Source organism: Peromyscus californicus, unplaced genomic scaffold (genome assembly GCF_007827085.1).
Source record: "Peromyscus californicus insignis strain IS unplaced genomic scaffold, ASM782708v3 Scaffold_24__1_contigs__length_46423439, whole genome shotgun sequence".
Classification (NCBI taxonomy): Eukaryota; Metazoa; Chordata; class Mammalia; order Rodentia; family Cricetidae; genus Peromyscus; species Peromyscus californicus.
Window position 1 is genome coordinate 20,875,213 of NW_026294535.1, and position 25,945 is coordinate 20,901,157.

Consider the following 25,945-nt stretch of genomic DNA (forward strand, 5'->3'; position numbering starts at 1 on the left):
TTAACTAAGAATTTGTGTGCACTTGTTGGACTGAGACTGAAGAACTAACTGTGATTATGAAGAGAACAGCACTCTTTGACATGGCAAAGGATGCTGGTCAGGCTGATACTGAAGAATCAGCTGTGATAAAGGATGAGTACCAGTGAGTGAAACATTCTATGCTTCATTGGATAAGTAGGAAAGTATTTCTTCGGGCTCAGTCAGTACGTAGGAAGTTGTCCAAGGGGACAAGCTAACATCGCAAGCTTCCAATAGAATCCTGCAATGTGTAAGCATTATCCACATGGTTACTTGTTTTGAATGCATGAAAGGGGAATGGTTTGAGGTGCTCATGGAGAGCAGCTAAGGTATGATACCTTGGAGAAGCTATTGGTGATGGTGCAGCAATAGTTGCAATGGAGGCCAGAAGATATTGGAGATGTTAGGCCCCGGGGGACCTGCATCATGGAGAGATTCGGTTGTGGAGAGGATCTGGCCTTGATACCAAAGAAGCTATGTGTGCTCTGGATGGGAGAACTGAAGGAGTGAGGCTGCCTAAGCTTTTAGGACTCCAGGATTCGGAGTCTCAGATGTCAAGTGCAGTGCACAGGGTTTGGATTTACACCATTAGACTTCGTTTTGATATGATTGTTTTATGCCTCAGGTCTTCCTTTTCCTGATAAGAATTTTAATAACGTAACTTGTTCTTTTATTTTATAGGATCCCTCAGTTAAGAGACTTTGGACTTTTAAGGACACTTTGAACTTTTGAAGTGTTGAAATATGTGAAGACCTGGGAGAATATTTAGGGATGGGCTCTATTTTGTTTTATGATATTAACATGAGACTTTGGGGGCAAGAGATGAAAGATTATGGTTCACAAGTGAAGTGTTTATGTGTCAACTTGACAAAAGGTGATTGTGAAGGTTTGTTTTAACCTTCACAAACTAGTATCACCTGGGAAGAGAGTTTCAATTGAGGAAATGTCTAAATCAGTTTGGCCTGTTTTCATGTCCCTTTGAAAGGAGGTGTTTATCAGGGTTGTTAGTTAAGATGGGAAAACCTGCCTTAAATGTGTCAAAAGTCAATTCAGCAATTGTTATATAGCTACTATATATATTTAGTTGTATTTGCTTTTTTCCTGCCACTGTAACAAACCATGATAAACTTAGATATGTAAAACAATACAGATAGAAAATGCTCCTGCAATTTCAGAGGCTCTCTTGCCACAATTAGACTCATTTGAGCTTGAGATAGTTGTGTCAGCAAGGCTGATTCCTTCCAGTCTCCAAGGGAAGATTTACCCTTTGTCTTTCTCAGCAATAATAGCTTTCTGTGTGTGTGTGTGTGTGTGTGTGTGTGTGTGTGTGTGTGTGTGTGTGTGTGTGTGTAATTCCACATTAAGCATTATCTTTTCCTAAAATTTTTATCATTCCAGAAGCTGTCAGAATATGACTGTAAGATATCATATGACAATAGATACAAGATGATTTTTAGTTATTCATGGAGTATGAGTATGTTAGACAACCTTTTGTAATGGGATACTGCAAGCATTAAGCATCAAACATTCTCTAATATCATCTTTTTACCATATACAAGCTCTGCACAGTCTTCATATTGGAGGTGTTAGGCCCAGATGTTAGTGAAGAGAATAGAATTTAATCTCGTAATTAGCTATGTTATATGGTATACAATAGACTTAAGACGAGGGAGCCCTCACCCATCTCCCAGGCTGTTTCAAAGCACAAGACGGTATCCTGATGTTTGCAGAACTGGAAATGATAAAACAGAAGAAGCCTAGACCATAACCTCACTGTTCTGAAGGTACTGGCAACTTTGTGAGAATGATGTGACTGGACCCTCGAAGAACTCGTTAGGAGAGAACCGTCAGAGATCTCAGTACTGTGTCAGCCAGAAACTGGAATGTGCCAATTCGCTAAATGAACTCTGAACAAGATCTTCCCTATTTCCTCTTTATGTGCACCTAAGATGGATGATACCTGGATTTGGCTCTATGATAACCTGAGTGAAGCATCTTACATAGCAAGGTGCATCGTTGTCATAGAAAACTGTGAACTAATACATGGTCAGGATGGTTAATTTCGATTTCCAATTTGATTCAGTTATGAGCATCTAGGGCATTAATGAGGCACGTCTTTGGATGGGTCTTTGAGGGCTTTTCTGAAGAGGAGTAAATGAGGTTGGGGAGTTTCTTCTTTTCGTTTCTTTTCTTTTCTTTTTTTTTTTTTTTTTTTTTTAGACAGGGTTTCTCTGTGTAGTATTGCTGCCTGTCCTGGATCTCACTCTGTACACCACACTGGCCTCGAACTCACAGAAATCCACCTGGCTGTGCCTCCCGAGTGCTGGGATTAAAGGTGTGTGCCACTACTGCCCTGCTGGAGTTCCTTCTTGAATAAGGGTGGTACCAATTTATGGGATGAGACCTTGAACGGAACTAAATGAGCAGAAGGAAGAAGCAAGCTGAGTGCCAGCATCGCTGTCTCTTCCTCCTGGTCCAGCTCAGCAAGCTCACATGGCCACATCAAGGAGGACCAGCCTAGCCACTCACCATGCCATGCCAGCCAATCACAGACAGTATCCTGGAATCACCTGTCAAAATAAATTCTTTTCTGTGGACCTTGTGGTCATTTTTTGCTGTGTTTGGGATTTTGTTGTTGTTTTATTTTGGTCCTTTGTCTCTTTTGAGTTCTCTTTTTGTGGGGTTTGTTTGTTGCCCCTTGTTTTTGTTTATTGCACTTATTTTTAGAAAGAGAGCCAAGAAATTGGTGGGTGGTAAGGATCTGGGAGTAGTTAGGGGAGGGGAAAAAACATAATCGAAATATATTGTATGTAAAAATTTTAAATAAAAAAAATTAGCCAGGTGGTAGTGGTGCATACTTTTAGTCTCAGCATTTGAGAGGCAGAGGCTGGCAGGTCTCTGGGAGTTCAAGGCCAGCCTTGTCTACATGATGCATTCCAGGACAGCCAAGGCTAACCAGAGAAATCCTGTCCTGAAAAAACAGCATAAATAAATAAAAGTAAGTAAATAAATAAATGAATCATCGTTAAAAGGAAAAAATAAATTATTTTTCAAAAGAAATGGACAGTGGGTTTGTACATGCATGGGCATGCTCTTAGAGTCCAGGAGAGAGCATTGTATGCCCTGGAACTGGAGGTACAAGTGATTTGTGAACCTCCTGACATGGGTGCTGGTATCCTAACTCTGTCCTCTGCAAGAACATTAAGAACTATTAAACACAGAGCCCTCTTATTTCCTTCTCCTTCAAGTTGCTGATCATCAGGTATTTGGGCCCTAAAATAAAAAGGAAAGGAATAGAAATGGGAATTGGTGTCAACTGATACTTTCGTTGTAATTTGTTCTCAGACAACAAAACAAACATAAGAACCATTTAGGGAATGCAGTAGTATGTTATTCCTCCAAACTCAAACTCCAAGGTTACGAAAGTGGTCAATGTTCACACTTGTCTAGCTTCTTTTTACCTTGATAAATAGGTTTAAAATATTCACTGGATGCCTGGGGCAGATGGGAGAGCTGGCCTGTGGAGCATAAGAGCATGAGGGCGGTGCCTGACCCCCAACAGCTGCAACACTCCAGAGGGCAGGCCTTGAACTTTTGCCGGACAGCACAATAGAGCCAACCCTGTAAGCACAGGTATGGGTGAGCCAGTCACGAAACTGTGAGCATGGAAGAGATGTCTCCACTTCTCACCTGTCTTGTGGAAACATGGGCGAGTGAGAAAGGCCCCCACTCCTATTAATGCTAGAGACAGTTGGGAGAGCTGGCCCTATGATCCTAAGAGTGGGAGAGCCATCCTTAACGCCCACCAGCTGCAACACTCGGGAGAGCAGGTCCCGCATCTCACCAGGGCAGCACAACAGAGCAAACCCTGTTAGCAGAGGTATGAGTGAGGCAGCTCCAGAATTGCGAGCATAGGACAGCTGTCCCCTTTCCCCATCTGGCAGACCCACCCTACAGCTGCCCAGGCCCAGACCCAGGCTTATGACTTGGCCTGCCCCAAGGTTCACTCCATATGATCTCCTGGAGTATGTGAAGGGACCTGGCCGGAAGACCCAAAGCTGCAAGATCTCCACAACACGGGGCAACAGCAGGATGTCCAAGAGGAGCCCTAGTGGGGGCCCAGCATCCATCATGTAGTGGAGACCAGGGGTCGGGAACCAGACCAATGACCCTTTGCAATGAATACTTGCAAGTAAGGATGTAAAGACAAAGGGGTATATGACATAATTTTTTTTTTTCATTTTATTTTCTTCCTTTTTTTCTCTTGAATTTTATTTTGTTTTTTGGGGGGGTGCAGGGGTAGAGGGCAGATGCAAAGGGATGGGGAATAAATGGGATCTTGATACATGATATGAAAGACACATAGAATAACTTTTTAAAGGTATAAGAAAACATATATATATACATATATATATGTGTGTGTATATATATATATATATATATATATAGTCACTGGAATATTTTAATTTTTCACAGCACAGAGGTGGAAAGGTAGGCATAAAATCTTACTACTTACTGGAAACTAATAGCATTCTGCAGCTGCTACAAGAAGGAGAGTCCATTTTCTTTAAGAGTATGGCCCCGGTTGGTTGACCAAACCGGAGGGTGGGCCCCACTTTCAAGAGTAGCTAAATAAGAAAAGCTGTACTCTATGAGGAAAGAAGAAAACAACATCAAAAGCTTTTAAAAGTTTAGTAGAAAGGGATAGAAGGTAATAATGGAAGGAGCTGGGAAAGAGGGTGAATCTCTTTAAATCTGGGGAGAAAATAAAGAAAAAAAAGGTATACTACTCTATATTAGCATGACTTTGAGAGCTATTGTCTGAACAGATCATGAGTTTATGAAAATAGGAAACAGATTACTCTTTAATTACAACTCACCAGGGAATCACTCTTTAAGGCACTTACAACTATTAGAAACAGACATGATTACTAACCTGCTGTGGGATGGTCTATATGGCAAATGTGTTGCTGATTAGTCAATAAATAAAACACTGATTGGCCATTGGCTAGGCAGGAAGTATAGGCGGGACAAGAAGGAGAATAAAGCTGGGAAGTGGAAGGCTGAGTCAGAGAGACACTGCCAGCCGCCAGGATGACAAACAGCATGTGAAGATGCTGGTAAGCCACGGCCATGTGGCAAGGTATAGATTAATGGAAATGGATTAATTTAAGCTGTAAGAACAGTTAGCAAGAAGCCTGCCACGGCCATACAGTTTGTAACCAATATAAGTCTCTGTGTTTACTTGGTCGGGTTTGAGTGGCTGTGGGACTGGCAGGTGAGAGAGATTTACCCTGACTGTGGGCCAGGCAGGAAAACTCTAGCTACACTAACCAATGACTATTGATATTTTTCTGGAAGTAGATCTGTGCATAAAAACATATGAGTACAAGATAGAGTAGTATACATAAGAAATGAGTGTGAATATAGAATGCTTATATATTTATAGTAATGAACATAAAAGTAAACACTCTTCAACCAACAAACGGAGTACAACAGAGAAAAAGTATCTTCAAAACGATGACACACTGAGAGGAGATGGGAACAAAGTCTTACCCCTAGGCAAGAAGCTATCAGTAATTGTCAGATCCTAGAAAAGAGAGAGAGAGGGAGAGAGAGAGAGAGAGAGAGAGAGAGAGAGAGAGAGAGAGAGAGAAATTTTCTCTAAATGTGTAATGCCTTATAAGTCCCCAACATTCAAATTCATGGTCACACATCTAATAACATTTGAGAAGCACAAATTGTCCTTGGTGGGAGAAACAGAAGGACACAAAGCTGGATGGGTAGAGAAGGGAGGTGGGTGTGGCACAAGTTTCAGGAGAGGAGTAAATATGATTAAAACATCTATAAAGTTGTTAAAGAACTAATAAAAATAATTTAAAGAAGTAATTACATACTTATTTGTTAAAACTTGCTATCCTAGGGAAAAAACAGTAAATAAGCTTGATGCACAAAAACAAATATTTTGAATAATGTGAAAATTCTATGTGGACTGTTTTTTCTTTTGTCCAAATCTGCAAAGTTCATGCCATTTGAAATTTGTAACTGCCACCAATTGATTCAATAGTGATTAAGTAACCAAACTGATAATTAATAGCAGGCCCTGAAATCTGGATGTTTATAGCCAGTGTTCTAATTTTTACCCATTTCTAGCACAAAGCTTGTGCAGTTGACTATGTAGAGAGGAAATACTGTGCAGAGAACATGGTGGCTTTGGGTTTGAGCTAAGGTGACAGCATGGGCTGGAGATGAACCAAAACCCAGAAGATGAGAAATGATAACGAACCCATCCAACACTGTTGACTCTTCCTAAATTACTACCTTAGGAGATTATCCATGAGTCATTTCATACTTTTGTTTTATCACATTTCACCTTGAGGAGCTGTATCCAACATAGATAACTAGCTATACTGCCTTGGACAAGATATTTTCAAACTTTATACCTTGCTTTTGACATCTAAGTAATACCCAATTTACAATGACAGAAACTGGATCCCAGTGTGTAGTCATGGTTTGATCATCTAATGTTTGTAAAGCATAGAGAACAGATTTTGATACAACATGGATTCCTGTAATCATGCTGTCACAATATTTAAAACAGGGACCTCAAAGAATCCTATGACTGTTCACTAGTTCACTCACAGATACATCAATCAATGTAGGGATTATTTCTTTTTCTTTTTTAACTTTCCCTTTTATTTATTCTTTGTGTCTTTCACATCAAACATCTCCATCCCATTCATTTCCCTGTCCCTTCATATCCACCCTCTGCCCTTGCAACGTCTCCCCCAAAATAAAATAAAATTTAAGAGAAAAAAAAAGAAAAACCAGTCTCATCATGGAAGTTGTAGTGTGACAAGGTAAGTCAGATAGTAAACCAGACCCATGATTCTTTGCAATGAAAGCTTGCAAGCAATGGTATACGGATAAAAGGGATTACTTCTTAAATGCAAAATACTTTACCAGACTCTCAGGATGAGTCAATGACAGTGATGGTGCAGAAAGTAACAAATAAATATTAATATCACGTGCAAAGGGCAGGATAATACATAAATCAGAAACAATGATAATATCTATGCCTAAGTCCGTGGTCTAGAGAGCACACATCGTAATGCTTTTATTCCACATGCAGTGTGGTTAGACACAGTTTCAGTGACATAAGCTATAAACTGTAGAAATTTAGAAAATGGGACAACTTTCCCTCAGGAAGTGAACATTTCCAAATATTTATCAATGTATCTGAATTGTAAGACAGGTTTTTACTGGTAACTAGTAGAAGCAATCATATAAAGAATCTGATCAAGCTACAGAATTTATGGAACATTTTGGGATGTAATAGAGAAAAAAACTAAGGGAGAGATAACTATATAATGAAGGTTAAACATATTTGTGACCAAGGAACTGGGCTCTGGATAACTTGTGCTTCAAGGTACAAATTCCTATTATGTACGGAGAGCAATATAGAATATTGGAGCATTGTCCTAGAGATTGTATGTAGAAATTTTCCTGTTGTAGAATATTATTTTAAGATGTGTTACATTTTATTGTGCTATGGAACATTTGTTGAATGATTCAAAGGTGTGTTGCATCCTTTTTTGTTGCATTTGCTTAACTCTGTGAAGCTGTGTTACTTTGCCTGCCTAAAACACCTAATGGCCTAATAAAGAGCTGAACAGCCAATAGCAAGGCAGGAGAAAGGATAGGCGTGGCTGGCAGGCAGAAAGAATAATTAGAAGAGGAGAGCAAGAGAGATCAAGGGGTAAGAGAAAGAGTGAGAAAAGAAGGGGCCAGACACCCAGCCACACAGCCAGCCATGGAGTAAGAGTTCAAGTAAGATTACAGAAGTAAGAAAAGGAGAAAGCCCAGAGACAAAAACTAGATGGGAAAATTTAAAGTTAAGAAAAGCTGACAAGAAACAAGCCAAGCTAAGGTCGGGGGTTTATAAGTAAGTATGAGCCTCCATGTGTGATTTATTTGGGAGTTGGGTGGCAGGCTCCCCCAAAAGAGCAAAAACAACCAACAACATTTTACTTTCTGCTTAAACACTTGGTGATTTTTCACCCTCACAAAAACCTTTATTTTAGAGAAGAAACTGGTAAAAAAGTGGCATAGGCCTAGAGCTCAGCAAGTTGTTATCTGGGTCTGATTTTATTCCTTGCCTTATGTATTAGAATACTAAGAAGTATAGAAACACTTTTGTAGCTAAATAAAACCTGTGCTCCAGCCTGATACATTTCTAACTCATATCACAAGATATGATGTTTTCCTATAAGACACCAAATTTAATGCATATAAACTAATATGCAATTAAGAAGCTTCTTAGCTCACAACACAACTGTATCAAAAAGGTATCATGCAACTGCAACTTTGACAAAACAGGTGCATCTTTTCTTCCATGGTAAGTTATCATTTCCATCAGAAATTATCGTTAAAGTGTTGATTAGTAACAATAATTTTGTCCATTTTTATTTATTTTGGCCTCACTGAAGGACACAATTATTTAAGCAGCAAATGCACAAATACACTGTCGTAAATTTTGGTTTGCATTTTTTATTTTATTAATTAATTTATTTTTAATTTTTGTGATGTAAAACCATTATTTCTCCTTTCCCTTTCCTCCCTCAAAATTCTCCCATATTTCCCTCCTTGTTTTTTTCAAAGTCATGCCTTCTTTTTTCATTGTTACTGCATGCATATATGGATATGTATAATCATATATATTCCTAAACAAAATCTGTTCAGTCTGTATAATGTTTTACATGTATGTTTCCATTTGGTGTTGCATAACCAATTATTGTGCTTTTCCCTGGGGAACACTATTTCTCCCCATTTCAGCATTGCTTAGTTGTCTGCAGTTCTTTGTATCCTCCCAAATGTAAGACACACTTGCCTTTTCTTGTTATTCAGAGCAAACACAAAAGTGTCCCCTTTATTGTATTCATCTGTATTGCACAGAGTTACTTTATTTTCTCAAATAATGAGTGCCAGCAGCTCAAACACTGAATTGTAGCCTCTCCTTGAGAATGTTATCACAATTACTAGTTTGTCATTGCTTAGGCCTCTCTTTACATAAGAACGTAGAAATGGCAAAATTTGAGTTTGCTGGGAGTTACATGCGAGATCTTTTGATAAGGAGATTGTTCATAGCAGAAAGAACCAAGTTACAATTCGGACTCTCTCTATAAAATACAATTCTATATTGGGGAAACCTCGAGTATCTTGTTCACCCGTAAAAGAGAGATAATGGGATTGCTATGAGGATTTAATGATATGATCCTATTCTGACACATACTGGTGTTCGAGAAATGGTAGCTGTTCGTTTGTGAGTTATAGGGAGCCCTGGTGGTCAGCTCTATATCCACTTGTGGGACTGAGTCCTCATAGGCTTTTCCAAATCTTCTTTGGCATGTTTTTTTTTTTGTGTGTGTGTGTGTGTGTGTGTGTGTCTGTGTGTGTGTGTGTATGTGTGTGTGTGTGTGTGTGTGTGTGTGTGTGTGTGTGTGTGTGTGTGTCTTCCTTCTTCAGCTCATGTTTGGGCAGTCCTGTTAGTGATACTTTATGGGTATAGCTTCTAGCATTACTAGGATATACAATCTCAGATCAAACTCCCCAATCTTCTGTGTCTTAGTGTCTTTCCACTCCCTTCCCCACAATGTTCCCTGATTCCTGGTTTGGGAAAATTAATCTAAACACTTGTCCTTATACCCACAGATAAGTGTTGCCTTCATCCTTCATCAAGGAAACTTCTCTTCACCACAGAAGGAGACCACTATAGAAAACTACAACCAATCAAATGCAGAGTTGTAGAGCTCAGTCCCAATAGAAATAAGTTTTCTTTAATTTTTGAGATTGTGATATAATTACATCATTTCCTCCTATTCTTTCTTCCCTCCAAGTCCTCCCATATACCTCACCTTGCCTTTTTTTCAAATTCATGGCATATTTTTCATTGTTTGTTCTCACATGAATATGTGTGTATATATACACATACGTATGTATTATACAGACTGAGCAGTTTATAAACTACTCAGTCATATAATATTCTTGTATATATACTTTCAGGACTGTTTGGCATTTTTAAAAGCAGTATTGCAGTGAATTCTGAATTGCTTATCAAACCAGAAAACTAGAAGTCCAGAAAGTTATATTCTAGGACATAAAATGAAATTTTTCTCCTCTTCACAATTAACCTAAAAATCATTCTTAAAAAAAAAAAAAAACTTCTCTCAGGAGTCTAATAAATGAGTTTTCAATCCACTCTTATATGATCACACTGTATTTGAATTCTATTATTTGGCTAATATGAGTCTGAATTTTGTAATGGGTGTGCCTTGGTATGTAGTAATTAAATTATGATTAAGTCAATTTAGATAAATATCTCCTAGTGTTTATGTTTAACTTTGAAGGCAGTAACACTATTAGTCATAGTACATGTTAGGCACACCAAATTGCCTAATGAGGTATCTGTATTAATACATAAACATTGCAAACTATAATTTGGGAAAATGTAAACTTAGAAAAATATATAAATCAAGCCATGAGCTCATAGCTTCTCTAAATATAGATGATGATTTTGTTTTCCCCCCCCTCAAAGCCGTGTGCTTAAGGTACCGGGGAATAATCTTTCAAATATATGAACTAAGTTATCACAGACTAAGTTCCAATACCCAACACATTAAGTTTACTTTTGCACATACTGGAGTATATAAGGAGAAGCAAATTTCACTTTTCATTTAATTAGAGAGCATCATTTGTTTATTTTCTAAATTAATGTGTTCTATTCCTTTCCCTTTGATTACAAAGCCCAAAGGCGTAACCAACTTTATGTTGTTCATAACTCATAGTCAATGAAAAATTTTTGTGCTGCTCTTTCCCATTCAGCCAAAACAATGTAAAAACATTTTAAAATGATACAGGTAGTGGGTGTCTATATATTCACATAACTCATTGTCTTTTCAAATTCATTTATTTACATTTAGAAATGGGAATTCTAATTTTTTTTAAAATGCATTTTTCATTAATTCTTCCCTGCTGGATTTTGGAAGCAATTATGTCTTGTCATGCTGGTTTAAATATAGCTTCTTAATCCCATGTATTTTTTAGTAGCTCAAAATTAAATAAAATAAATTAACCCATTATTTCTATATTTCTGTTATTGACCCAAGGCAGGGGGAGCTAGTTCATTCTGTGGCATATATTTCATGTCCTCAGGTAAAGTAAACAACTATAAACATACCCTGATACATGGGTATAAACTTCAAAAAAAGAAAGTGAAAAATGAGGAGTTACTTTTTCAACTCTAAAATAAGTCAGCTATATTCTACATTCTCTAAAACCAGGCCAACATGCAATAATTTGTCTCTTTGGGGCTTTTTTTAAGACATGTATAGTAAATAGTTAGCTATCTTTGGGCTTCTGTACTCTACACATTATTTTAAAACAGTTCCTCATCACCACAGTGATTGTCTTATGGGCCAAGTACTCCTGATTTCCAATCCTGGGCATTTTTATTCAGACAAATCTGAATGAAGAGCTTTGATGTAAATAAATAAATAAGTAAATACATTATAACAAGTGATTTATTAGTTGATACAGGCTCTCCAGATTAATAAAACCAACAATTCATGAATCATGAAGCTCAATATAAACACAACAAAAAACAACAAACTATTTAATTATTTAATAGTGAACATTGCACAAGGAATGTATTGATTGCAAACAAATTCAATTTCTGAAGGATTAAAATGATCCTGCCCTCAGCTGTTCAGCTTTGCTCTTCAATTTCAGAAGTGGGACACTGGCTTTCCCAGCAATGCAACAAGAAACAGTCATGATGCTCTCTAGTTTACTTCCAGGGACTATATTTTTTTTCTAACTTAAATCCAAGTAGTACAACATGGGATGCATGAGGTGCCTAATAACAGGCTCTCATGTCCTCATTCTCCAAAGATCTCACAGAGCAGGTCAGAGTTAAGGACATGATCACTGGCTCAGAAATTGCTAGCAGAAAAGCCTTTGCCTGAGCTTTCACAAATATCTGGCCCTAGCGGAAATAATGTCATTTGTTCCATTACCTGACAGATAACATTCCAATTCAGGTCCCACTATAGGGAGGGAGAAATACAAGTTGGGAGGCAAATGAGGCCACAGAGGCAGAGCTGATTGACAATAATGGCCCACTTTTCCCTGTAAGAGGAGAGTTACTCACTCCCTTCTGCTCCTTAGCCAACACTGAGTTCAGGAACATGTTTTTTACCACCCTTGATGTTATTCTCAGCTTGTCTTTCTGAATATTCACCTTCTGAAATACACTGCACCATTGCAGGAGATAAGGCACTGTTATGTTTTTATAATACGCTGACACTGACTGTTAATCTTTCTCACACATGCTTCAATTCATTTTACCAAGTCCTGGGCAAAATCCCCAAAAGGAAATGTCAGTGGCTTACAACATTTCCTCTTCAATAAATTTCCAATACTAGGAACTTCAATAACCTGTCCAAGAGTATTTCCAAAGCACAGCCCAGCTTCTAGAGGAGACAGTTTGCATTCAATGTTATCTGGAAGTTTAGGTTCATATTCTTTGTTTTCTTGTAAAGGTAATTTTCATTGGCTTTATCATTAGATTTTGCTGCAATAATGGAATTTTCCCTGAAATTCTCTATAAAATGCTAACTCCAGCTTCCGAGGGAAAACAAAGGAAATAAGCAAAGGAGAGAAAAATAAATTATGTTCGGCTACTGTCCAGATTGTGAAAAGCCTAGATACTTTTAAGTTCTGTCTGTCAATCTTCACAGACTTTACATAAAACACAGCAGGGACTGAAGAACAAGGAATGTCAGGAAAGGTAAAGACACACAGCAGCTGGGCATGCAGATTCTTTCAAGATGGTACTAGGAAGTATCTTTATAAATACATATATTGGTGCTTTTACAATTCTCTAGGCCAACAACAACAATCTGAAGACGGTGTCATTATTTGTCCTAAACTGCTGGCACATCTAAAGGAAGACAACACATGACCTGGTGTATGCACACTGCTCCTTTTCATTTTTCTCAGGGAGGATTTAGCCTAACTGGTTCCTCAGCAGTGTGGTGATTTGAGTAAGAATAGCTCCATAAGCTAATATGTATGAATGCTCTCTCCTCTGTTGGTGGAACTGTTTGGAAAGGATTACAGGGTGTATCTTTGGAGGAGCTATGTCACTAGGGGGGGTTTTGCAGTTTCAAAAGACTCATACCATTCGAAGTTATCCCCCTCCCTCTCTCTCTGCCTCCAACTTTCAGGTAATATATAAGCTCTTAGCTACCCCTCCAGCACCATGCCAGCCTGCCTGTTGCCATTCATTCTCCCTTCCATGGTGAGCATGGACTCTACTTCCATCTGGAACCACGAGCCTCAATTATATGCTTTCTTTTGATTAAGTTGCCTTGGTTCTGATGCGTTGTGAAGGCAATACAAAACTAATGAAGACAACCTACAAAAGAGAGTGCATCCCACACCTGCAGGATCCTCATCCTTACATTTCTGGATGTGGTGTGGGCTAGGTTCTTGAGGGCTCAGTAGGTGGGTCTTGATAGGAAAACTTGTATCAGGTGGCACTTAGAAGTTTTGTGTTTCAGATGCATGAGCCCTGCACGGATGCGGGTGGGCTTCATTTTAAGATGCTATTTGAAACCCAGACGTGCCAAGGAAAAGTCCAGAGAATGCACAACTGGGATACGCACATGTGCTTTCTACACAAAGAAAGAAAAAATTTCCTATATGTAGTTGAGTACAGGGTTAATACAGATGAAAGTTAGACTGCATGTATTGTTTAATTGTGTCCAGATGTGTTTGCTAGCTCTTTTCCCCATACATATTCAGCCCAGAACTTGGACCATCAGCTCAGATGATGAGTATGGAGAAGACACCATAATAATAGATAATACAGTGTTAGGTTTTCTTAAAAACACCATAAAGTTACAGCATCAAAGGCACAAACACAGCTGGAAACTCCATAATACCCAACGAGGCAGCTATCTTAATATTCCCATTTTCACAAGTGAAGTAAAAAGAGGCACAGAAACATTAAATAATTAGCTCAAGATTACAGCTGGTAGATAGCGGAGCCAAGAGGTAAGCCCACCTTGATTCCCACTTCGGCATGCATTCAAAAGCACATTACAGAAACGGTAATACTACAGTGTTAAAAGCAAATTAATTAATGGTTATTCATTCAAGTAGTGTTCCAGGAAGCTGAGCTCTTTTTTTTTTTTTTTTTTTTTTGATTGTCCAATCTAATTCAATAGAGTAGGAAAAGATCTTGAAGTTTGGCACAAGTACATTGCACAGGAAAGAATAATGTTCATTCTTCATACATTTAAACCTTCTTAGAAACTAAAAAAAAAAAAAAATCACAGAAGCAAGTTATTTAAATTTGCACTTACTCATTTTCATCTGAATTCTGAAGAAGTTAAGTTTTTGTGAGCCCAAATACTATGATGTGATCCCTAAAAATAAAAGGAGGGATGAGTTTGGTCTAGCAAAATTGGGGGCTAGGGGATGCTCCTCCATCTCCGGGAGATTATAATTGCATCTCAAATGTGAACGGGCCTGTGTTAAGTTTATTCTTTCTCAAACTTCTTTGGGCACTGCTGTGGGATGTTCTGTATGGCAAATGTGTTACTCTGATTGGTCAATAAATGAATCACTGATTGGCCAGTGGCCAGGCAGGAAGTATAGGCGGGACAAGGAGGAGAATAAAGCTGGGAAGTGGAAGGCTGAGTCAGAGAGACACTGCCAGCCGCCATGATGACAAACAGCATGTGAAGATGCCGGTAAGCCAGGAGCCACGTGGCAAGGTATAGATTTATAGAAATGGATTAATTTAAGCTGTAAGAACAGTTAGCAAGAAGCCTGCCACGGCCATACAGTTTGTAAGCAATATAAGTCTCTGCGTTTACTTGGTCGGGTCTGAGTGGCCATGGGACTGGCGGGTGAGAGAGATTTGTCCTGACTGTGGGGACTGGCGGGTGAGAGAGATTTGTCCTGACTGTGGGCCAGGCAGGAAAACTCTAGCTACAGGGCATGTTTTCTACATGCTTGCTCAATTGTTGTTTCTTAGGTGTAGTTCTCGAAATTTTGTTTAAAACCTAATTGTTCTGCAAAACACTCCACAGAAAGTTCTAGTCTTATGTATGTAAGCTCTTAGCCACTGCTCCAGCACCATGCCTGCCTGCCTGATGCCATTCTCCCTTCCATGGTGATCATGGACTCTACTTCCCTCTAGAACCACGAACCTCAATTAAACGGTTAATATATTCAACCTCACCATTGTGAGGAAAATATATAATTCTTTTTTCCCATTTTTATCAGGACCATTTTCCACAAATTATACTGTTTAATAAGTAACTTCTTGCCACATTTAATTTTTGGTACTTTTTTCCGATGATACATGAAATGCAGTATATCCCACAGCACTGGCATTGTAGACTTGAAATATCCATAGAAAAATGAGATACAAAATATGTTTTGTGTTTCCTACTTATATCTGCTAAGGACATTATTGCAAACCCAAAGCTTTCTATCACAGCACTTACTGTCTAGTATATTACAACTGCTCCAACATTTGCTAAAATTACAGTAAGGAATGGAGATAGTCACATTACAATTTTTACATTTTGCCAAGAAAGAATTGCAATCTCGTATGGGTTTTTTTTTTTTCCCACTAGAATGCAAACACATGTACATGTGTCTGAAATTGGGTGGGATTTCCAAGGCAGATAGTTTCTTTCTGGTCTCTCTAAAGAATGTATTTGTCATGCCCTTTGTTGACATTAAGAGTGTCACTTCCCAATTCTGTGCACTAGTCACCCTCTGCTTCACATTCTCATGCTGCTGTTTTCTGTTCACTCTCCCTGTGTAGTCTAGGCCCTGTTAAACATGTTTGCAAATTCGTTTTAATTCTGATATTCAATTTATCTTCGATGGTTTTAAATTGTATAGGAAAAGGCAGGAAAATAACATCTCATTTTTCACATTCTTCCTAAGTAGATGGCTAATTGGATCCGTTAATTTGATTCTTGAGGAAAATGAGCTGAGTATAAATAATCACATTCCTTGTCCAAAAAGCTGTTACCATGATGAGTTTGGAACTGATGGGACGTTTTCTATTACTTAGTACACACATATTCTGCTTTCCCCATCAATGTCAAGTTATCTCAGATCCTGATACACTTGCTTAATCATTATTCTCATATATTGGATCAGCAGAGTGTTCTCAAAACTCAAAGCAGTATCAAATAGAAATTCCACTATTCTGGAAAAATAATTACATAACCAGTACAAAGATTCATTTGTCAGCTTTCTTTCTATAGACTCAAGACCACAAAGTGAGTTTTATGAAGATGGTTACAGTTAGAGTGACCCATAAATCTTATAAGACAATCCCTGGGTCTCTCATTCACTCTTTACCTTCATTTTCTTCATTGGGAAATTTACTTCAAGTTCTTGCTAGAACTTGCCAAAATGACAATTCGTTTTTCTCCCTCTCTCTCCCTCCCTCCCACAGAATGTCTTGTATTCCAGGCTAGCTTTTAACTTGCTATGGAATCAACGATGACTTTGAACTTGTAATCTCTCTACCCTTATCTCCTAGAATTAGAAGCCTGCACCACCACATCCAGTATATGAAGTACTGGGGATTGGTAGGTAATCAGTCTATCAATTGAGCTCTAGCTCCAGGCCCCAGCCCTCTTACTAAGGTTTAATTGTCTTACCTCATACATTGTTGACTGAATCAAGTAATCTCCCACATTTATATTCTATTGGCACAGATGAGAGTTTTAGGAGCAAACAGGAAACCCCACTCCAAAATATAAACAAATATGATTTCAAAGCAATATTATTTTCTTTTCTTAAGTAACTGATCTGAAAGTAGTTTTTCATGGTTTTGGAAGATGCACATTCCAATAACATGCTCTTTACTGTACAGGGAGGAGATGGTTAAGAGTAGTTACATACATGATTATCAAAACTACAGACACTAGGCCCTTCACTTGAGAATACTGGATTGTGAGAGAACAACACAGGACAATAAATGATGGAAGAGCCCATGCACAACAATGAGTTCGAGACACATAGGTAACTTATTGTCAGCATTGCCTCCAGCCAAGGAAATCCTGACTAGTCTGGGTGCTCCAAGCAGTTTACTTCAGGCATCAGTGAGCGTTGTACAATAGCTGGTAGGACAACTTAACAAATATCTAGAGGGCCCCTACAGGATGAAAGGGAAGAGGCTTAATTTTATTCTGGATATTTTCTTGCCCCAGTATGAAGTGATAATATAACAAGCCTTTGTTTCAATAGAGCATATTTAAAACATACCTTTATTCTTTCTCTTCCTTTAGCTGGATTATGTTTTCTCCCACCCAGTGTAATAAAATAGTTATTGATTTTGGAATCTGAAAGACCAAATACTATATGAGATTTAAGAATCAGGCTCTAAGAAAAGCCATGAAAGGGAAGATATCTAGCGTCACAAGCCACTCTTTGGCTCTCATTTTGCTAATGACTATTGTTTCCTGCTTCTTTCTCCTAGTCTCTGTCTTTTCTAGACATTCCCTCATCATCCAGGAGTTGGGAACTGTAGTCACTCTATGCCAAAGCCTCTCTGAAGTAGGGGAGCAAGGAGTCCTCCTATCTGAAGTAGAGCAGTAGGTAGTCCTCCTTTTTGAAGTAGGGGAGTAAGGAGTGCTCCTCTCTGAAGAAGGGGAATAAGGAGTCCTCCTCTAAATGGGGAAAGTGGGGAGTCCTCCTCTCTGAAGTAGGGAAATAAGGAGTCCATCTCTAAACAGGGGAGTTAGGAGTCCTCCTAGAATACATGAGCACTTCTAGCTCTGCAAATTACTCCATCAGGACCGCTCTAGATAACCTGTTTCCTAGCATTAATAAAAAGAGAAAAATACTTCAGATCAGGTCAGTTAATTTGTTAAAGTCACAATGCTCTGTCTGATAAGGGACTAGCAGGGCTGCTCTTGACCCTGGTACTCTCTGACATTGGTTTCCAAAGGCAGATAAATAAATAAATAAATGAATAAATAAATAAATAAATAAATAAATAAATAAATAAATAAGAAATTGTGGGAGCCCGTTCTCGGGTTCCTCGTGGCTTTACTCAGCAGGTCCGCATTGAGGATGATTAGACCACGGGCCTGAGTGCAGGTGTCTGGGATGGTCTGCACTTGGCTGTGCTGGGGGAGGAGGTCTTTTGCTCCACCCCTTGGTGTCTCTATAAAAACCCTGGGGCAGAGACAGCCGGGGCCGTTGGAATAGGTTCCAGGCCCTCTCGAGGCTATCCTTTATTTTCTATCTGTTTATCTCCACAAGATTCTCCGAAATAAATTCTTCTATCTAATATTTCCTGCTGCTCACATTCAAGAAAACTCTGGGGATCTGTGGAGTTGGTGGGTAAACGCCCCACAAGAAATAAGAAAATTAGTGATTCAACTTTCCTCCTAATCAGAGTGACACGTCCACTTGTTTCTATTCTTTCGGTTTGTCTGGGGATATCTGGTCTCAAATAATTTACATATGTTAATTTTACAAGTTTCTTCTGATATTTTGATGATATCACGGGAGTTTGGTATTTGTCATTCTGTGAGAAAAATCACCCCAGGTTTCCAGGCTCTAGTCTTGGGTACTTATGGAAACCATCTACCCATTCAATAGCTAGCAGTCAAGAGAAGGCTCATCTTAGAACTCTCAACACTGATTCTCTTCCTACTTGTGGTCAGACTATGATTTCAGTAGGGCCCAAATGAATGTTCAGCCGTGAGGTTTGATTTCAACTCTCGCTTTAATAAAATTCATCATCTAGGTGTGACTCAGTATAACCGTGTTGTTCCCATTCTTCTGAATCCTCCCTTTTCAATGCCTGCTTGACTATCACCTTCACGGGGAGATATTTATCACCAGCCTAGTCATCTCTCTTCTCGTTTTCCTCTTGCTTCATTCAATGATATTCAAAATTCAGTGTAAAATGTGTAACGAACAATATTAGTTGGTTTCCATGAGCTGATTTAGGACTTGACTTTAGTAGACCTTTGATAAATACTCATTATAAGACTGCAAAATTGAATGAGTAAATGGATAAATTGTTAGGTAGGCGAATCTCTTCCTCCATCTATGTTAGGGTTAGAGTTACTCTGACTGAACAGTTGAGGGGAAGCCTCTGACCTATAAGGAATTTCTGAATTAGGATCAGCACACTCAGGACTGGCATCCTAACCACATAGTCTAATTTGATTCATTAGCTCCTTTTATTATGTTGCATTTTTTATTGTATCTCTTGATCGCACAATAAATACAATATCTATATGCAAATTACCAGGAACAATGCCCAACATGTATGTGCCTTCCAGACTGCTTATTCCTTGAGGACTGGTATCTTGCTGCTCAAAAAAAAAAATGTACCAACTTATGCTTTGATAGATATCACAAGAAAGAAAGCTCCTTTCTAGTTTTTAGTGATTTATCATCTCAATTTGTAATTTTTAAACTATGTTATTGCAAGAATAGAGTGTATGTGCTTTGAGCATGCACAATAGTAGTCCAATAAACTATTAAGAAATGTGTGTTCTAAGGAACCAGATTTTTTTTCTGACTACATTTTTGAGTATTTATCCATAGACTTCATTTAAAAGCAGTGAAAAACAGGTTTTGAAACTTATAATACTAATGAGCTTTGAAGAAATTTTATTAGATTTTTTATTTATTCTTTGAAGTTTATTTTATTTCATATGTCCAAAATGTATATTGGAAAATGATACTTCCAACCTCACACCAGTTCTTCAGCTGGAGGCACATAATTATCTAGCAAGGTCTGCCATCTAGTGGTACAATTAGAAATATATCAAGAAACATTTTTCATTAAAATTACTGCTACAAATTACATAGTATTTGTATGTATTTTAAATATATGTGTACGAGTTTATGAATTTTCCCAAATTATAAAATGGTTAGACTCAATATTTAAACATTCAAAATTTTACAAAATTTCAGAACTTAACTATATATATACGTGTGTGTGTGTGTGTGTGTGTGTGTGTGTGTGTGTGTGTGTGTGTGATACATATCAATAGTAAAGATCAGAATGTAAAATTTATGGACATTTTCAAGTAGAAGAGAGTATCTGGTTTTGAAGTTGACTTAATTAAGACAATATTTGGGAAGCGGGTACCTTCTTGCAGACTATGTCCACAAAGGTGTTCAGCATCTCCTTTCCATACTTTTCTGTTTTTCTAACACTGAACTCAAACCTACAAAAAAAAATAAGAGATAATCCAATCAAAGATATAAAGAGATGTAAGCAAAACAAACATTGGTCACTATTCCATGTTTACCAATACAGAGTTAAATGATAAGTTTCACATTTTTAATTTTTATATTGAAAATAGAAATTTTTTTCATACAATATACTCCCCACACTCAACTCCTCCCTGTCCCTCCCAATGTCCCCTCCCATCCAGATCCACCTACATTTCTGTCTATTGTGAGAAAAGAAAAGGCTTCTAGGGGATAATAATATATATATAGTGTAATATAATATGATATAATAATGAGATGGAACAAATATAAACAAATTGGAACAGAACAAAACAAAAGGAAGAGAGCCCAAGAGAATACACGAGAAACAGATAAAGACACAGAGACACACTTGATTGCACACTCAGGAATCTCACAGAAACATGGTCCTGGGCAGCAGCCCTAGCCAGACGTCACTATTTGGCCCTAGGTGGCAGCACAAGCCATCTGGTTCAGCATGCCTCCCATGGGAGTGTGGTCCTGGGATACCAACATGACCCCGTGTGGCAGCCCAGAACCCTGGCCTTGGCATGGCGTTCAGTGGCAACAAAAGCCACAGACATCAACTCAGGACCCTTCAGTTGCTTCAGGGCCTTGGACTAAGACTTGGCCCTTGGCAATAACCCAGGCCCAGACATGGACATCCATTTGGACTGATGGCAAGCAGTCCATTCACGTTATCCTGTTCCTCACCACCTTTACATCTCCATATCCATCTCTCTCCCAGTCCATGAACTGCTCTCTCTCTCTCTCTCTCTCTCTCTCTCTCTCTCTCTCTCTCTCTCTCTCTCTCTCTCTCTCTCTCTCCACTTTTCCATCCTATGCTCACTCACCATAATGGTGCCCAACTGTCTGGCTCCTCTGTGTGCTCCTGGTTGGCCAAGTGCTGTTGTTGTTGTTGTCTGAAAGATCTGGGGCTAGAGACCCCGGAGGAAACTTAGCTGAGTCCTGCTTGCCCCAGCCCCACGGCATGGTGCAGAGAGCCATTGCTTGCCCCAGACCTTTAATGGAAACTGTCTTAGGTGTTAAATTTCATATTAACATAGAAACAAAGGCAAGAATATTTTTAACATGATATGTACCTCTGTGCGTGTGTAAGAAGATGCATTGTAGACAAAGTATCTACCAACAAATCAAAAACTAGGTTAATAGCTGCTACTGAGCAAACTTCCCCAAAACTTAGCCGGTAAAGCTCTTTATATTACTACATATTATGGTTTTGTGGGTGGAAAGTTGAATACAAATTGCTGGTGGTGAGAACGCAACTTTTAGGTTTTTTTTGTGAATGGAAAATTGGGCACAGGTTGGTGGTGGTGGGAAAGCCGTTCTTGAGTTCTGCATGTCAGAGATGAAAACTCAGTGAGGAACAGTTGCTCCGGAAGGTCTTTCTTTGTAACGATGGGTGAAAGGAGGAACTCATTGTGTGGAATGAAGAACAGGGGCAGCGCGTCTCACCCAACCCAGTGCCTGGGCAGTAGGACTTCAGTTGGGGAGCGGGACTCCAACAAGCCATGTCATAATGAACCCAAAGGGAGCTGATGCACGCCTTTCAAACACTTAGCCTTGAGATTCACATAGCGTCACTAGAGTGGCACTCCCAGCAGCAAGCCCATAGAGAGCCACTTGGGTAAATACTTTCACCTCTGGATGAATAAAGTAAGAATTTTCAACCATCTTTTCAAACCACCAGGCATCTAAGGGAAAATCGCTGAGATGATTAAAACTGTATCATCTGTGGAAGAGGCAGAGACGCTTGTGACTGTCTCCTGCTGTGGGATGGTCTGTATGTCAAATGTGTTGCTGATTGGTCAATAAATAAGTCACTGATTGGCCAATGGCCAGGCAGGAAGTATAGGCGGGACTAACAGAGAGGAGAATTGAGAGAACAGGAAGGCAGAGGAGAGACACTGCCAGCCGCCATGATGACAAGCAGCATGTGAAGATGCCGGTAAGCCACGAGCCACGTGGCAAGGTATAGATTTATAGAAATGGATTAATTTAAGCTGTAAGAACAGTTAGCAAGAAGCCTGCCACGGCTATACAGTTTGTAACCAATATAAGTCTCTGTGTTTATTTGGTCGGGTCTGAGCAACTGTGGGACTGGCAGGTGAGAGAGATTTGTCCTGACTGTGGGCCAGGCAGGAAAACTCCATCTACAGTCTCCAGTTGCCTAAAGGGTAACAAATGAAACTTTGATGAGTCCTGTGCATAACCAAGAATATTGATGCCAGGATAGTAAACGAAATAATAAACGAAGGCCTCAGTTTCAGATGGGTTTTCTGATAACTAAATATCCACTATAGTCACAGTGAACTATTACTGCACAGGCAGATGTTGAAACTGTTATTGATATATTACCTACATTTTGAGACAGTTTAGACTAAATGATCCTAGGGTTTCAACAAATACAGCTGTACTGAAGGAGGCTCTTCTTTGTGCCTATATAGGTAAATTATGTGTCTCTGAAGGAAAAGAGAGATATTTAGAGGAAGAGCTACGTAATTGTGATAGAATAAGGCACTTGCCTGTTCCCCATACTGCTTTCATGATATAACACAATAGCTAGACAATTTTTTGCTTGCTTGTTTTCTTTTCTGAATTATTTTTATTAATATTTTTATATATTACATACCAACCACAGATCCCATTCTCATCCCTCCTCCTGCTTCCCCCTCCCCCAGTCTCCCCATCCAACCTACCTCCTGTCCCCTCCTCTGAAAGGATAAGGCCTCCTATGGGGAGTCAGCAAAGCCTGGTACATTCAGCTGAGGCAGGACAAAGCCCCTCCCCACTGCCTCAAGGGTGAGCAAGGTGTCCAACCAGAGGTAATGGGATCCAGAAAGCTGGCTCATGCACCAGGGATAGATCCTGATCCCATTGCCAGGGACCCCTCAAACAGACCAAGCTACACAACTGTCTCCCTATGCAGAGGGCCTAGTCTGATCCCATGCAGGTTCCACAGCTGTCAGTCTAAAGTTCATGAGTTCTTATGAACTTGGTTCAGTTGTCTCTGTAGATTTCCCCATCATCGTCTTGACCACCCTTGCTTATATAATCCCTCGTCCCTCTCTTTGACTGGCCTCCCAGAACTAGGCCTGGTACTTGGCTGTGAATCTCTGCATCTGCTTCCATCAATTACTGGATGAAGGCTCTATAAAGACAGTTAGGGTATTCACCAATCTGATTACCAGTGTAGACCAGTTCAGACACCCTCTCCACTATTGCTAGTGGTCTAATCTGGGATCATCCTTGTGGATTCCTGGGAATTTCCCTAGCACCAGGTTTAAGACAAGATCTTACTATATGCCTTATGCTGAGCCTCACTCTATTCCTGAGAGAGAGCTAAAATTACAGGCACCTACCACTCTCTGAATGAACAGTGGTCTGATTCAAATACATTTTCATATAGAAAATATGAAAATAATCTTCTTATAGTTCCTCTTCATATTCATATCACTGTGGTGGATTTTCAGACAGGGATTATTTTAGTTATACACTAGAGATTATTGGTTACTGTATGCAGAGTGCCTATGAACATTGAGTTTTGTTTTTACAATACCCCAAATAATTTTAGTGTCCAGTTGGGGCTGAGAACCAGTGACCACAGTGGTGGGATGCTTTCTCTCTCTCGCCTCATACTGAAAACTGTCCTTAAAGACACAGAAGCTGTAGGAAGCAGAGAGTCGTAATTTAGAACTAAGAACCAGAAGGAAATTACAGTTATGCTTTCGTTCAGTATGCCAATAACAAGACCTCACTAAAGCATCATGGGAAGCTTGTACAATTCCTACCATGCCTTTGTAGGGCAGTTGAGGAAAGACTATAGTTATAGACCTCATATGGTCCACAGAGGAGGAACCATCTTATTAAATCCAGACAGACTACAGCCAAGATGAGAACAGAAACCACACCACAATTTCACTGTTTGACACCTTCATCTACATAGTAAGACATCAATAATTAAATGTTAGGCTGAATAACTGCAGACAGCAAAAATTAATAGCTGATATGCTCTAGAGTCATATGTTAAAAGGTTATATTATAGATGCAGAGACTCATTAGAAGGAATATTTGTGAATAGCAGCTTTCCTAGCCATGTGTACAAATCAGATTGACCATTTTTGTCTGAACTTAAGCAGCACTTTTATGTCAAATACAGTGTTATTAGTCACCTATTTTTGACATTTTGGTTGTAAGACTGGCCTTCCACAGCTGAGCTATCCCCCACCCAGCAACACCTACGTATTTTTGAAATCACTAGCTATTATTGAAGTTATTGAAGGGAATAAATTACCTATAAAATTCACTGAGTCCAAAGCTATCATTTCCAGTGTATTTTCCCCATATGTTATTCAATATGAAACTCTTCCACATTCAAGTAGAAGGTAAAATTAAATTTGCCATTTGAAAGTTGTAAGCTGGAAGTTTTTTAAATCTCTCCAGACCCCCCATCACATCTCAATTTTGGGGGCTGCTTTGGGAGCGAGCATGTAAGGAACTTAAAGTGAATGCTTGTGCAAGAACTGTAATTATTCTTCATTTTTCTTTTAGAGCCTGAAATTGCCAGTTACACCACTGGAGTGGGTGAATCATTAGCTACAAGCACCAGACCAATGTTCAGCTATGGCACCTCCGGGTTCATTCATGCCAAGTGTTCACAGCGTGGCGTTCTGACACCTCGTAACAGAAAACTCTTCTAAAGGGTTCTTGGCAGTCACATCCATCCCTTATAACGTCACCTAGGAATTATTTTGCACTGTGATCCATAAGGAATTAGTATACTGCTGTGTTTAATTCTTCTTCAGCATCATTGCACATGAAAAACCCCTCGGCAGTTTTACTTTCTAGGACTCGGGGTGGGAGTTTGTGCAACCCACCTGAGGTTATTTTCATTTTAGTGAGATTCTTATTTCTCTTATTTAGTGTATCTTACTGAATAAAAAAGACCTTGGGTTTTTATTTTATGAAAACTGGGAAGCTGAATCCATAATCAGAATATATTATATGAAAAAAATCTATTTTTAGTTTTAAAAATGGTATCATTATGTAAAGCAAAAGTCAAAACGAAAACAAAGTGTGTCTGGTGAGTTGGATGTGAGCGCCCATCTTTTAAAAATTTCTAAACTAAGAGTACCGAGCATTAAAAACCTAATTTAACATTGCGGTTCTCAGCATAGAACCCAACATAAAGTAGCAATCTAAGATCTTTATTTTAATAAACGATGATTAATTAATCAGTGAGTTTTCTTTCTAACAAGTGCAAACCGCTTTGGGGGGCAGGGTTCCTTATACTGTTAGTGTGAAATTGATTTTTAATTATGTATATTTTTTCTGAATGTAAGCATATGCATGATATATATATAGATAAACAGGTATATATGCATCAATACATTTGTTATTTTAGTTTCAATAGATTTTATTTTGTTATTTCTACTGAATATCCTCCTTTTTACTGTAAACATAAATTTTAAATTGCAAAAAATAATTGAAGCAGATAAATAGGTATTGTAATGTATGACGCCATCTCTGCTGGCACTAACATTAGTCTTAAAGTATCCCAAATCCTTCATTCCTTTTTGAC